An 8930-nucleotide genomic window follows, 5' to 3' on the forward strand; every position below is an offset into this window, starting at 1 on the left:
AGCTGGGTTACCAGTCCTTCCACACAACAACCACCACATGATCATGAGCTTTGGTTTGTGACCAAAAGAATGAGACACAAAGAGCAGAAGCAATTTCCTCTGCAAGGTGGCTGGGGTCAGTCTAAAGCTGAGAACACACTTAACAACTTTCACAGATTTTTAAAAGACAGGACACACTAACAGAATGGCCTCAGCAGAGTTTTTTGCAAAGACTGGGGGATCACACGCTTATCAACTGCGCCTGATGATGGGTCACAGACTACATGATTTGTCAAACCAAACTCTTGCTCAAACTCTGTTGAGGATGACAGTTTAAATGGTAAACAAACATACCAGGTGGGGTTAAAGAATCAATTTGTTGTTTGCCAACAACTAACAAACTAAAAAAAAAGAAGGAAGAGGTAGAAGAAGAAGTAAACAAACATGGATGACAACTGGCTTGCTGCTGCTGCTGTCTGCGCAGCTATAGTATCACAGCTAAACAGGTTTGGATCAAGTAGTGGTGGAGTCGATCGTTCGTTTGTCTGTGACAGATCATGTCGGGTCTGTTCCCCTCACACACTAACAGTTTTTTGTGCCAACTACATATGATGACTGTCCCTAACTATTGAAGACTGGTGCAGACTTTGCCCAACTGAGAATCATCTTGTAGTGTGTCCCCAGCAATGATCCTTTGCACCAAAAGCTGAGGTGGCATCTGATAGGATATATCATATTGGCTTAGAGATGAAGACAGAAGATGTGGCTATCACTGCAACACAATGTTGTAGGAGCAGGAGAGAATGGACGATTGGACTAAAATCACAGAATACAGCATACCTAAAATAATATTTCCATGAGTAGTTCCAGCAGCAGACAGCAGTAAGTTCCTAGCACACTGCTTTAATACACATACAAATACTCAATTCTAATCAGTCAATAACTGCCTTATTACACAACACTAGTGGGCCCACCACCACCACCCACAAGAGTGGCCGTAGAGGTTGGGTAAATTGTCTTATTGGGGTGGTCAAAGGCAGGGACCATGGAGGTCGGAGCCTCCGCTGCTGAACCTGGTTGAGGATTATGTCCAATTTAAGTAATCATCATTTCGTGTAAAATAATTGATTTCTTTACTAAGTAGCTGCGTATTAAGTGTGATAGTATACAAACACGTTGACAGAAGAAGCTGGCATGTGCGCATACATCTGTACTGAGGCTTGTAGTGACATCAACATCTGCCTAAACACAGCCTCACATTCCCCAGAGTTGTATAATACTCTTGTTTATATTAAAATAAATACCCGCAGCATAAAGGCTGTCATGTTGTAATTACAGGAGCTTACAACCTCCACGATTACCATGCAGAGGAGAGTGGCTAGAAGCAACAATACCACTCCCTCCTCCTCCCCTCAAAGACGTCCTTTGGGTCAAACATTTTGGGACGCACTGTGCACTGCTGTAGGTCTCACATCCCACTGAGTATGTGACCATGTGCTCCTAAAGAGATCAACTATTAACAAGAACATCACACGTGTGTTAAAGAGCCAGAACATTTAGATGTCAGTCTGCGTGTGTCTGTGGGTTGATGATTGATGATCAGCATGATGATAAAAGTAGTAATCACCCTGCCAGAGAAGTAAACACACAGTTGTTGCTGCTTTAAAAAAATGGTATGCTCTTGTGTGTTTGTGTGGGTTCACAAACAGATGACATTTGTGTGTATCTCTCATCAACACCCCCTCGCCCAACTGTCAAACCATCAAGATGTTCTCTGGCAGAAGTTTGTGCATGTGTGTGTGTGTGTGTGTGGCCTTTGGACCACCGTGTGTCGCCTGCTACTACAGCAGAGCGTCTGTGTGCACGCATGAGCCGCCATCGAGCATGTGTGACATCTTAAAATTAGACAACGATCCTGGATGCAAAACCACTCAACCCTGCCAAGCACAACACGGACAGTGCCATTCATGTGTGGCAGACTGTGATGACTAGACGCGTGCGGGCACACACACACGCAAACACGCAAGCAGACACAGTGACTCATACATCTTAATTAGGAGCTAAGCAGCAGCGTGTTAGCATTAGCAAGGAGAGGCGAGGCTGTCACTGCAGGCAAATGAGAAGGGCATGAATACATGCGCCTGCACACACATTTATGCATATGAGGCAAATGGATGGCCTAAAATCCAATTAGTTAAATACCTGAGTAATCTGCAGGTGTGTATGTGTGTGTGTGTCCACATTTTGTTCTTAACTATTTGTGTAAACTTTTTGAAAAAAAACAAGAAACAGAAAGGAGAGGTAAGCAGAATCCCTGGCCACTCTCTCTCTTTCTCTCTCTCTCTCTCTCTCTTTCTGTCTGTGTGTGTGTCCACAGCTCTGTAAAAGCCAGACCTCTTAACACGATCTGAAAACCCTACCAAGACCCCGTTGTTTGGTTTGATGGTGTCATTGGTCAGTGGCATTTGTTGAAGTTCAGGAAACACACAATTACATGCACACGCATGCACACACACTGATGGTGGCATTTGGTTGGAGTCGTGCGGGGGTTTTGAGGGTGGGGTGGTGGGTTCACTGATGATCCTGTTGCTACGGGGACAAAGTGACCTTAAACAGCCTGTAGTGATGAAGGTACGGGGGAGTTTCCGGTGACTGATCAGCTCACCTTAACGTCAAACACTACGCACACACACAGACACACACACAACTGTTGAGCATGGTATTATAACTATGAGCTCTATCCATTACACGTCACGGTTTTCCACCACCGCTCCTTCGTCTGTCCTCACATCCACTTCTAACATCCTTCTCCTTCAGACCTCTGATTTTTCATTATCATCTTTCCATCTACAGCTTCCCTCCATCTGTCCCTCAGCCTTCTCCATCCTTCTTAGTATCTCCTTTTCCATGTTCCTTTCTTATAATCCACATTCCTCCATTCTATCTCTCCATCTTTCCATCAGCTTCACCTCCTTTGCACTCTAATTCGCTCCAATGCACATCCAATACACGGCTGCTAGTGGGCTTTTTAAAAATGAGCTACATGAAAGAAAATCCATTTAGCATGGAAATAATTATACAAAATACCTACAAGAAGTTATTGTATTTCTGCCAGAGGTGGCAATACAAGCCTCTTCTCCCTTTCCTCAGGAAAATACTACGTGTATTGATAATTTCAGACGATTAATAATTGTTTGATTCCTTGTGTTTTGGTAGCTCCATGTGGGGTTTTTTAGGGTTAAGTTTGGACAAATGTGCTAGCCACCCCACTGTGGTTTGTTCTGTTCACTTCCTAGGTGCCTGTGATCCAACCCCCCTTAAAAAATATTTCTCCTAGAGGTAGTCTACTGCTTGTTAGATAGTTTTTATCATGCTGATATAAACAAGAATTTAATGTACATATACAATCCTGCAGATCACTCAGACACTTTTAGTCATTTTCTTAAATGTTGTAGAATAAAGTGGTTGGAATAAAATATTGCAATGTTCAAGCTTAGATGTTGATGCACTTCCCATAAGAATATGGGCATATATTATACATGGTATGTTCAAGTGCCATTGGAAAGTTCAGGTTTATTTGGAGATTTTCAAAATAAAACCTGTGAGGTTCTTGGGGGGTGTTGAAAAAAACTGTGCTGAAATATTCACTAGCCACTATATTTACTGACTTCTATGGATTATATTTTTTATTTAAGATGTCTGGAGTAACCAAAAAAGAAAACAACATAAAGACAACTTATTGACTAATGGTGGATTTGCAGTACTTTTTGAAAAATATAAAGAGGTCAAAATTTCAGTTATCAATAAACATGCAGGAGATAAAAACATATTAACAGTTTTAAGAGATCAGTTTATTTCTCTTTACTGTGACAAGTTACTGTAAACACACACACACACACACACACACACACATATATATGAATTTCATGACTTTAGATTCTAATGATCAGAATTTGATTTCTTTGGTGTCACAGCAAAAACACGACCATGGAGTGTTTTTCCATCATGTAGACAAAGCACTGCATTATATAGGGATCAGTACAATATCAAATTCTTGGCCTGTGCAGATTCATACTGACTGACACCACTTAAGCTTGATCCTCTAGAAATATTTTTTTATGTGAAATAAGGCCCAACCAGATTTTACCACATTTACCAGATTTTGTAAATATTCTTTATATCAACACCTATTTCAACTATGTTAGCTCCTCATAAATAACTATTCCATCCTTTCCTACCAAGCTCTGTCCTTCATCCAGCTCTTTTCTTACTAGAGTTTGATATTTTCTCACTTGTTCAGAGTCTGTTCACCCATATTACACCTCCCCTTCCCCTCTCCGCTGATGAGCCGAGATGCAGCTCCACTCATCAGATTGCCTGTCTCTCCTCCCTGCTTTCTTTAACACTTGTAGAAATGACCTGACACATCCAATCCCAGGTTATTACACAGATGTGCCAACTCTCTCTCTCTCACACACACACACACACACACTCACTCACACACACAAGAATATTTAGACCAAGAAAAAGCACAACCCAAGTGGCTGCACAGACACACAAACACACTCAGCCTATTACAGGAGCCCAAATGAAAATGAATTATGCATTCTGTCCTGCCACTCGTAACAAGTATATGATACATCCCCTGTTTCCACACAATTGGGCACACAGAAACATGCACAGAATGGAAAAAAGTAGTCAACACACATTCATGTGCACACATAAGAGTGGTAAAAACAAAAGCGTGGACGCGTTATTGATGCTAATCTCAAACAAGCACAGGCGCATTATTCAGAAACATGTTGCTGATTTTCCTCAAATTTGACACTCACATACATACACACACATACAAAGCTATCATTGTTTTCAGTGAATGATGTGCCACCCACAACCAGCTCCTCCTCCTCCTCTTCCTCCTCTACCCTCCAAGTCCATACCAAGGTCGTTGGCCTCCCTCCTGGCTTTAGCATTCCCCTCGTATGCCCTGTAATCCTCACTGTTTAAGCCCGAGGTACAAATACATTCTATTCAACCCGCACCAAGGGGTCTGCTAATACTCAGCAGAGTGTGTGTTTGTGCGTGTGCTTATGTGTTGTTGAGTTATACAGACCTCTGTGAGTGTGTGTGTGTGAACACCGGCGTCTGTGCTGGGCTTTGTGTTAAACACCCATCGGTGCTTAGTATTCTCTCCGCCACGCGTCCTTGCATCCCCATGCTTATTCTTTCCTTCTCTTCTCTCCTTTCAGATGAAACGACTGATGGAGAGAGGGTTAAAAAAAGGCGGAGGCAGACAGAAACGGAGGAGCTAGTAACAAAATGCAGGTGGATAAAGTTTATACAGCATGACTGATGTAACCTTGGTGCTATAGTGTTCATTCTTTAATAGACAATTAAAGCAGATGCAGCTGTTAGGAGTGCTGAATAGGACGCTATATTACCCACCCTAGTGTGTAGAACAAAGGGAATGCAGCGGAAGATAAACCCACCTTGATCCAACCAGCGTACAACACGACCGAATCTAAATGTTGAAACTGATACAATCTTTTACGATCCAAACTTTAGCCCGCAGTATGCTTTGTAATCACAGGTGATTAGCTTTATCCCAACAGAGAGGAAATAGAACAACAGTTTACTCCAAACAAATTCTAATTTGCTGTGTTCTCAGGCTGCTGCCGAAATGTGTCCCCACCAGATGGTAAGGCTCGCAAGTCATAGTGGGAGCAGACATGCCTTACAACGTCCTCGAAGCAAAACACAGGAGATATACTAAAAAGTAGGCAATCACAAATATGCAAGAATTTAACTATGATTATAGTCATCTGAAAGAAACAATTTAGTTTGTTCACAGATGAATGAAGGTGTTAAACAGGAGTAACTGAAGAGGGAAACTTCACTCAGTCTTTAAAACCAGAAAAAGAGGCCTTTTTATTTTGAATCACAAAATACCACTTCTGGGTCAGTAAAAGAACTGCAGGGTGGGGTTCAATGCTGGTAGGTTAAACAGTCTGGCCTCAGCAGAAAATGTGACATGAAGTTGATATTTGTGCTGGTCGCATCTCTACATGTTCATGGGGGCAGGGACTTGTCATGATAGCAGCTGAAAATGGCAACCGTACCAATCATGGTTGTCTAAGCCCTCACCCTGATTTCTAGCCTAACCTTAACCAGCAGTGTCTTTATGCCAAATCCAACTGCAACTAACAAACAACAGCAGGTTAAAACATACAACTCACTTTGTAAGGGAGACTGGAACCCTGGGGTCCCCCTACCACCCCCCTCCCCCTTCTTACATGGACTTTTATCAGTCCCATGTTTGGATGACATTGAATGACATGTTCCATAAATATAATATAATGTTGTATGTCAAGCAATACATCAATATGTCCCATAACCATGTGTCATATCTGGTGGATGTATTATTGTGTGGCCAAATGTGGTGGTGTTTTTTGTGAGGTTGTAGGTTAAACATGTAAACACCTACTGCTTTAGGTGTCTTGAGCTTTTAACAATCTTGTTAAATTTGTTTCAGTATAGATCAGGTGCAGTTTTGTACTTTTGCACTTCATGTGACAGGGGCTCTGCTCTGACCACACCAAAAAATTAGTCACTTACTTACTGTTGTGCATACAAGATACATATATAAGTTGCTCAAAAACACTGCAATTCCTATGTCAACTAGCAATAGGAGCTAACATTGCTAAGTTACCGCATGGTGAAACAACACACATTATGGATGATATCATGGCTAACTAATTATATTTGGTAGTAATAACCCAGACCAGACCTAGAAGTCATTCAGGTACATTTAACCTATATATATATATATCAGATGTGAATTATGCCTCTTTCATTAATGCATAGTGGCTTAATTAAAAATGCTAATAATGAAGCCAAGTTGTGTTGTGAAGCTTAGCTTGCAGCCATCTTGTAAGTGCTTTTTAACTACAAGGGAAGTTGTTGATGTGTTAAAGGTGCAAGTTTGAATGTAATTTCCTGTAATAATAAAAATGACACCTCTTTATTCACATGGCTGGTAAGGTATGAACTGAGAGCCTTCAGAGCCTTCCAGTGGTAGAATTGGTCAATTTGTATAGACTACAGTCTATGACTACAGTGTAATGAGCCCTTGTGGGCAGTTTGGTGTAGCAACAGTTTGATAACATATTGTACTAATAACAAGAGGACAGAATCAGCACTGAACATAGCTGAGCCGCTTTAAACTGAATATTGTACCGCACGCACAGTTACAATACAATACAATAAGTACTGAGATGGATAGGATTGTGCATTAGTACTTCTGACAAAATGGTGATTGTTCTTCAAGCTTTTTATTGAACATCAAATTGCCCATTTACCAGTTTATGTGTGTGCCAAATTCCATTTCATTAGACACGTTACAGCATGGGCAGAGAGGGCACGTGCCCAGGTCCCTGCAATCACAGAGGGCACTTGACCTTAAGAAGCGGATGGAATTATGAATAAAACACAGGAACAGGCCATCACATTAAAAGGATCTAATATAATGCATGGGTGTTTTATAATTATATCGCTTGCTGAGAAGAAGTGAAGTACCACTAATGTCAAGTGTCAGCAGCAATTTTGATATGGAAAAACATTTCCAGTGGGTCTGAAACTCTGAAAGAAAAAAAAAAGAAGATAAAGATACTGGCTGGATAGAGCCAGAATCCAAGAAATATGGTGTGTCAGAGTGTAGTATTAGAAGATGGCAAGCCAACACGTCCTAAAAGTGGCTGCTTCAAAGAAATTGACAAGCTAGTGCCCAAAAAAATAACCATGGCCATGACCACAGCCGTCATCCAGCTGAAGGGCCTGGATATCACCAGAGAGCTGAACATACCCACCAGCCAGCTCAAAGCCAGGCTGTGCTAGCACAGTAAATTAACAGCAGCATAACGGTTTGACTTGAAAGAAACAAGAAGAGGTTTTGCTTTCTCCACTTAGAAAAAGGTCTTATCTCTGTCTCATTGTCTAAATGTCTCATCTCTGCATACTTGGCTCCTCATATATGTAACCTATTATCCTCTGTGGAGAGCATTGTGGGATATAATAGCCACAAAAGTACACTTGCTTACTGTACATACTATGGAACTTTTTTTCCCCAAGAGTTCAAATCGACGCAACTAGACTCAAGGATTGTTTTTTGAAGACGTTTTACCACTCCCCCAAGTGGCTTCTTCAGTTCTGCTGGTGAAATGTCTTCAAAAATGAATGAGAGCATACACAGACATACTATGGAACGCAAGCCGATAGCAGAACATCCTGGTACTTCTAACTACTAGATGGTAGATGTATTGATTGCGTTTGCAAGTAAAGAATGTACAATGATTTTTGACCACCAGATTTTTTTCATAATGTACATTATGCTGTTTTCAGTAGCAACAATGTACAGTTAGAATAATACAGTCATTTTTAACAAGAATCACAGTGCATGTACTGTATGTTCATACAGTAAACCAATGTCTCCCGTAAACTTGCAATGTGACAGCACTGCCAGAGGAGGAGCCCTTGAGCCAATTGCGCTACACGACAGATCAGCCAATATGCAAGTGGAATCTCAACGCAAACATTGTTAAACCTGCATGAGTGTTAGCTGTAGCAACATTAGCCAAGACAGACTGGCTGCAGACCTCCACTGCTGGGACACATTCGGTGCAACTCTCAGGACGCCTTCATTGTCAGTACAGGAAGTGCACTGAAACCCAACAAATTATCATCAAATAGATGGAAGGAAATGCATACAAGACATAGACAGTAAAGTTATGTAGCTTTAAGATGACAAACATGTGTAACATGGGTTAACTTGCCTGATTTACACATATTGATAGCAATAGTTGTTTCAAACATACACACATTAGTAGGCTACTTATCACTATTTTGGACAATACAATCAATCACCTACAATCAATCACCTACTTGGTTTACAAACAATT

Source organism: Parambassis ranga, chromosome 5 (genome assembly GCF_900634625.1).
Source record: "Parambassis ranga chromosome 5, fParRan2.1, whole genome shotgun sequence".
Taxonomy (NCBI): domain Eukaryota; kingdom Metazoa; phylum Chordata; class Actinopteri; family Ambassidae; genus Parambassis; species Parambassis ranga.